Here is a 7,855-nt window from a genome sequence, read left to right on the forward strand (position 1 = left end):
TCATTCATGAAGTCGGTCTATAAGGGGGGTATAAGGTTGTTGCCTAGAAAATGGTGACTTAATGGGTGTCCACTCTCACCCACCACTTCCTTGATCGGTGGAGGGTCGTTAGCCGAATGGGTAGGACAATGACTTAAAAAAAATCCTCATTAAAGGTATGATGATTATTATAAAGTAACTAAATGTTTTATTAAATTCCCAATCTTAGTTACTTTAGGAAAATGTGAATAAGGTGCTAATCCATGAAATTACAATTTACACTTTGTTTAAGTCGTTAGTGGAGCATGTGTGGTTAACCGGCACACTAACTTGGACTTAACAAGGTAGGTAAAGCGTGACTTAAGGTTTATTATAGGTTGGTGGAGCGTGTGTGGTTAACCGGCACATCAATTGAGTAATAAACATTAAAGGTACCAAGTAATTTGCATGGTTACTTCACACCTCGTTTTGTGATCCTCGACATCCCAGTCACAAAACTTGGAGGGAACATCAGAGATTGAAACATGCCTTTGAAAAGTTCATTGAATCTCAAAAGAATCTAGGAATTTCTAAGAACCAAAATAAAAACTTAATATTTTTTTAATATTTCGTTTTGGTGGAAATTGGTGAATCGTCATTCACCTACCTTTCAAATATGTTATTACTTAGATTACGGCATACCTCTTCTATGTATAATATATTGTGATTGGGTCCTAGCCTTAATATTACATTTGGGTGTTTTATTAAGGACTATCTCTATATCTAAACTAATTTATTCTTTCTTCTTTTTCAGATGTATGCAAACAACGCTGCTTCTGGCTCAAATCCTAATGGCTCCTTCTCTCTAATGAACTTGTGTGGGAAAGTCACTTTCGATGGATCCAACTTCAACGAGTGGATCAGAAACATTCGAATAATTACCCGCTACGAGGACAAAGAATATATCCTCGACACGGAGCTTAAGGAGATTGATGAGACAGCTGCTACTCCTCAAGAGATCGGTGATTTTAGGGCACATGAAAGGGATGCTACCAAGGTAGCATGCATCATGATGGCCACTATGACCGCCGACCTCCAAAAATCCTACGAGGACTTCTACCCTTTTGAAATGCACCAAGATTTGATAGAAAGATACCATCAAAGTGCACGACAAGAGAGGTATGACATCATCTCCTCCATGATAACAACTCGAATGAAGGATGGAGAACCCATCACGGGCCACATGTAGAAAATGCAAAGTTATGTGGACCGTTTGCTGAAGCTTAATGTGAACTTCCCCGACGAGCTTGAAATAGATATCATTTTGCACTCCTTGCCATCGTGCTATGATCAATTCCGCATGACATATCACATGAACAAGGAAGAGGTCACACTCAGCAAGCTTCATGGACTCTTAAAGACCGCAGAAAGTGGTCTGAAGGGTAAGGCGGTTGTTACTACTTCTACTCCTACCAACTCCGCCCCTGTCATGGCAATCGGGAAAGGGAAAGGTAAGAAGAGGAAGAGCCCCTCGAAGGATACCAAGGGTAAGACCCTTGAAGGCTCCTCTTCTAACGGAACCAAGAAAGGTTTCGTCACTCCTTCTTCAGACCCTAAAGAGGCTGAATGCTTCTATTGCCATGAAAAGTTACATTGGAAGTGAAACTGCCCAAAGTACCAGCAAGATGTGAAGGATGGGAAAGTCAAACCCAACCATGCAGCTATTTACACTATCTTATCTAATAACTCACCCTATTCTAACTCTTGGGTCCTTGATACCGGTTACGGTATTTATATTTGTTCTGATTTGCAGGGACTAAGAAGAAGTGAGAATGTGGAGCAAGGAAGAATAAACTTGATCATGGGGAATAGGAAAGCATCACTGTCACCAAGATTGGAGTTTATACTTTACCGCTAAGTAGTGGGTTTAATTTAGATTTGAATAAATGTTGTTATTCACCAGAAATGGCAAGAAATATTATTTCCTTTCATGCATTGTATAAACAAGGTTTTACCTTTTCATTTGATAATGAAATTGGTTATATTAATGCTTTCTTTAATAATGTTCTTTATTTTAAAGCATTACCTTGTGATGGTGTGTATGAAACTGTATCTGTTGTAGATAACTTAGGAAATAATGTGTTGTGTATTGATTCCATTAATAATAATAACTTGGATAAAGCGTCATTATGGCATTGTCGTCTTGGCCATATAAGCAAGAAACGCATAGGCCAACTCCAAAAGGATGGAGTCTTGGAATCATTCGACCTAAAGTCAGATGATAGTTGCGAGTCATGCTTACTTGGAAAAATGAGAAAGTCACCCTTCACTAGTTCTTGTGAGAGGGGTGAAGGTTTGTTGGATCTTGTACACACGGATGTGTGTGGACCCTTCAAACATGCCACTAGGGATGCTAATCGTTATTATTTGACTTTTAATGATGATTATAGTAGATATGGATATGTCTACTTAATCAAGCATAAGTCAGAGACTTTCGAAAGGTTTATGAATTTAAACAGGAAGTTGAGAATCAATTGGGCAGGAGCATTAAGATGCTTCGATCCGATCAAGGTGGTGAGTATCTTAGTGCTGAGTTCCTCGACTATCTTAGGGAATGTGGGATTGTCTGACAATTGACACCTCCCAGGACACCGTAGTTGAATGGTGTGGCTGAGAGGCGTAATCGAACCTTGTTGGATATGGTTCGTTGTGATGAGTCGAGCTACGCTACTAATCTCATTATGGGGTATGCCTTAGAGACTGTCGTCCATATCCTTAATCTAGTCCCTACAAATAAAGTTGCCAAAACTCCTAACGAGATGTGGACTGGTAAAGTACCTAAACTAGACCACATCAAGATTTGGGGTTGTGAGGCTTTCGTGAGATGCGAGACACAAGATAAGCTCGAACCCCGAAGCGAGAGGTGTATTTTCATCGGCTACCCACAAAAATCCTTTGGTTACCTCTTCTACAGACCAAGTGACAATGTGGTCTTTGTAGCAAAAAGAGGATTCTTTCGTGAGAGAGAATTTATAAGCCCAGGAGACAGTGGGAGGCAAATTGACCTTGAAGAAATTCAAGAGTCGAGTGGTGAAGGAACTTCAAACCCTGGCCCTCAACCTGAGGAGGAAACTCCTGTTGAGCAAAATGACGAGTCTGTACCTCTGAGGCATTCCACAGGAGTTAGAAAATGCACCCGAGCATTACTATGGGTTTCATAGTACTGCGGAGGGTGATACACTTATTAGTGATGAGACTAGTAAGTCTGGATGAGCCTAACAATTACGCGGAAGCCATGGCAGGCCCCAAGTCTGCCAAATGGAAAGAGGCAATGGACAGCGAGATACAATCCATGTATTATAATCATGTTTGGAACTTGGTTGAGAATGTACCAAGTCGTAAGACTATAGGGTGCAAATGGATCTTCAAGAAGAAGACCGACATGGATGGTAATGTACACACTTATAAGTCACGACTGGTTGCAAAGGGTTTTTTCTCAAACTCCAGGAGTGGAATATGATGAGACCTTTTCTCTAGTAGCCAAGATTTAGTCTATTAGGGTTATGTTAGCCATAGCTGCATTTCATGACTATGAAATATGGCAAATGGATTTCAAAACCGCTTTCCTTAATGGAAAGTTGACTAAAGATGTTTACATGAGTCAGCTAGAAGGTTTTTTCAATAACGAGTCTCCTAATAGAGTGTGTAAGCTTGAGAAATCCATTTGTGGATTAAAGCAAGCACCTCGCAGATGGAATCTTTGCTTTGATTAGAAAGTCAAGGAATTTGACTTTTCTAGGAGTGAAGATGTATCTTGTGTATATGTCAAGGCTAGTAGGAGTATAGTTAGCTTTTTGGTATTGTATGTGGATGACATACTACTCATAGGAAATGACATCCCAACTATGCAGGAAGTTATGTCCTGGCTTGGGAAGTGTTTCTCTATGAAGGACCTAGTAGAAGCTGCCTATATTCTAGGGATAAGGATTTTGAGAGACCACAGTAAAAGACTAATTGGACTTAGTCTAAGTAATTACTTGGACAAGGTGCTGAAGAGATTCAGCATGGAGAACTCCAAGAAAGGAGAGTTACCAATCCAGAGTAACGCTATATTGAGTAAAACTCAGAGCCCAAGTACTAAGGCTGAGATAGCAGAAATGAGTTGAGTGCCTTATGCTTCAGTTGTAGGCTCGATCATGTATGCTATGACATGTACTCGACCTGATGTAGCCTTTGCTTTGAGCATGGTTAGCAGGTATCAGGGGAACCCTGGAAAGGCACACTGGACTGCGGTAAAGAATATTCTCAAGTATCTACGGAGGACTAAGGAATGGGTTCTTACCCTCGGTGGGAGTGATGACTTGAGAGTTGTAGGGTATTGTGATGTTCGCTTTTAGACTGATAGGGATAATTTCCGCTCTCAGTCAGGTTGGGTCTTTACCCTAAATAGAGGAACAATCACTTGGAAGAGTTCCAAGCAGGAGACAGTGGCTGATTCCACTTGTGAATCAGAGTATATAGCAACAAGCGAGGCAGCAAAGGATGCTATATGACTGAAGAACTTCATTGGAGACCTTGGAGTAGTACCAGCTATAAAAGAGCCTATGGAAATTTTTTGTGATAGTGAAAGTGTCGTTGCCTTAGCTAAGGAACCAAGGGATCATGGGAGATCCAGACACATCGACAAAAAATATCATTTTATCAGACATCGCATAGAAGAAGGAATCCTCGTGGCGAAGAGGGTATCATCGGATGAGAACCCAACAGATCCCCTCACGAAGGGACTGAGTAGGGTTAAGCATCTTCAGCATGCTCGGAGCATAGGGCTAAATGATGATATTAGTTTTAGTAGTTAGATAAATTATGAAATTTGTAAAGTGTAATTGACATTTGATGATAAATAATAGTTGGTTGTTTATTTATGAGTAAATTGTTGCTATCTTTTGTCATTCGTTTACTATAATTTCTTTTGCATGTTTTGACTTCCAGAATATTATGTTGTGTTTTACATATTATTCAAATTTCCACAGTCGGTCATATGTCATGAAGTTGGTTGTAGGTGTCAAGATTAAGGACAACACTTCATTAGTACTCATAAGTTCTGGGTATTGGAATCAACCCATGCTCACTGGAATCACTTCATGGAATTTCATCTCGAGTGATCGTGAGACAGTAATATCATATAAGTCTTCAAACCTATAGATATGATTTGTTGCCTATGAATTGGTTATGCATTGATTGAACGAAAATGCATTCTATAAAACGTGCTTTTGTGTATGATTCAACAAGTAGTAGAACAAACATATGAGTCGAAGTTTATCTGTTCCTTCTTGGATTGGAAGTTGATATCTGGTCCCCTCGATGATTGTGTTTTGACCCATGTACCGGGCCCGGTCAGAATTAATTGATGTGTTCGATTAAGTTCTTTGTCAAACAAATCGGAAATCGGGAAACAAACTGCTGGACACTAAGCAAGACATTGTTCCATGTATTTTTCCGGCTGATATCTAGAACAGAGGATTATATGATCACTTATCTTAAATGGCGTATCAAAATTTTCTCAGTTCCGAGAAACCTTGAAAGAGCTACGATTGTTGATTGGTTCCTGAAGTAGTGTAGTTATAGTTATTAGACTTATCCAAGTGGGAGACTGTTGGATAAGCTGTCTAAGTCCATAACTATTTCTGGTAAATACTTGACCCAACCCGGCATGGTCCATTTGGGTTGCATGGCGTCATGCAATTGAATAAACTAAATGAAAGAATAATAACATGTATGGTTTATTAATATATTATAAGTTCTAATATATTAATAATATTGTTAATTAGTTTTGATGAAGAATTAATTTAGAATTAATTAAGTGATCAAAAGATAACTAATTAGATATATGGGTAGATTGTGTAAATCTTCCATATCTTATATAGTGGGCTAAGAGGCTCTATGGATTATCAAGTTGGGTTACACCCATAGGATGCTCCATGGAGTTAACCCATTGATCATGAAATGATGAGTCATGTTACATTAGTGTTTGCCTAATGCAACACACTATATAAAGAAGCAAACTCTCCCCAAAATCGGCTACATTACTACATACAAGTGGGCTTGGCCGATTTTTGCAAGTGTTGAAGTATTCTCTCAAGTTTGTTCTTTGCATTTGGTGTTGTGTGAAGCATTTGAGGTATCACACTTGAGGTGCTAGGCTCAGAAGGCTTTGAGGAACACTTTCAACAACAAGGTATGTAATTCTATCTTACATTCATAGAAAAATTGTTCCCCATGTATGCTAGATAGGAACATAACCTTCGAAATCAACTTTGCATGATAATTAGACAAACATAGATCCAATGTAATTAGGGTTGCATGTACGCTTAAGAAGTGTTAGAATGCTCAAAACCCATCAATTAATCCAAACCAATTAAGGGAAACCAAGATCTGGACCCTGAACACGCCGCAAACATGCAAAGCTTCAACCTTTCCTTTCATGTATGAGCTCTTGGGCTAAAAGGACCATCATAACATTCTTAGGGCTTGCATGGGACTTCAATGGCATAAAGATTCCAACTTTATGCCTTCACAACCATTTAGAACTCCAGATCTGAAGAGATCCAAGCTTGTGACATCCAAATCCCAAGGATAAAGTTTTTTGGACAAAAACCCCACAGAAGTGGCCATAAGAAGATCTAAGAAACTACAAGGAAAGATTGAAGCTTGATTACCACAATGTGATGAGAATGAAACGAAATCCCTAGATCTATAACCTTCTCCTTGAACGTTCAATCTCCTTTTTCTTATTATAGGCTTCAAGAGCTTCCAAAATCACTCATAAATGGCTCACAAACTCAAGAGGGACACTAGGGTTTCGTGGATGAGGGTTTGCACACTGGAGGCTGAAAATGAGGCTGAGGGGAGGGGAATAAGATGCTTAAATAGGGCACCAAGTCCCGATTTTAGGGTTTCCCAACCCAGACCCGACTCGTCGTGTCATCCCCTAGACTCACCGAGTCACTCACTTAATCCTTGACACGGGTCACGCTCCGACTCGTCGAGTTCTTCTTGGGACCCGACGTGTTGAGCCCTTTGACTTGGGGCTTTCCTTTCCTTTTTCTTGATCTTTCGGATTTCAGGTGTTGCATTTTGTGCAATAAGGATGCCCTGGATAACCCTAATCTTCATATAATAATAATATTTCAAATTGATAATTATCTAACTCCTTATTTATACAAATGAGATAATATAGAAACCCTCGAATATTGTCATTGAAACCCTCCAACCTTCTCCAAAAAGCTTCTGGAGCCTCTTGTTCTACTATTGAACAATTGCACATTTGACCCTGGACTTTTAATTAATTCTTTTAATCCCAAAATTATATCTAATTAATTTCTGATTAAATATTACTATTTCTAATTAATATATAATTCTCATAATATATTAATAAATTATTTATTTCAATTTATTAATCAAATGATAAATCGACCTCTCTCCAAAAGTTATGTTGTCCAGTTGCTAATTATGATGGCAACCCAAAAGGACTCTGCTAGTATCAGTTCAACTGTATACCATTTATAGTTATAGGCTTAGTGTAACACCGTTAAATTTAAAGCAAATTTTTTCATTTAATTTTTAATTAAACATTTCATTTGTAAAACATCCAAAATCAAGTATCCAATGTTTCCACAAAATACATAATATAATCCATATCCCAAGATCTCAAAAATCATAACATCGGCAAGTGTGTATTGATCAAGCTGGCGCCTTCCCGAGATCATCACTGGTACGTGAAACACATAACACACAAACGGTAAGCATGAATGCTTAGTTAGTTCCCCAAAATACCACATACATCACATATGCCTTTCCAGGCCATAGGATCTTCCGATCCAAGTGTCTCAGGGGATTT

Source organism: Lactuca serriola, chromosome 5 (genome assembly GCF_051521515.1).
Source record: "Lactuca serriola cultivar US96UC23 chromosome 5, Lser_US96UC23_V15, whole genome shotgun sequence".
Lineage (NCBI taxonomy): Eukaryota > Viridiplantae > Streptophyta > Magnoliopsida > Asterales > Asteraceae > Lactuca > Lactuca serriola.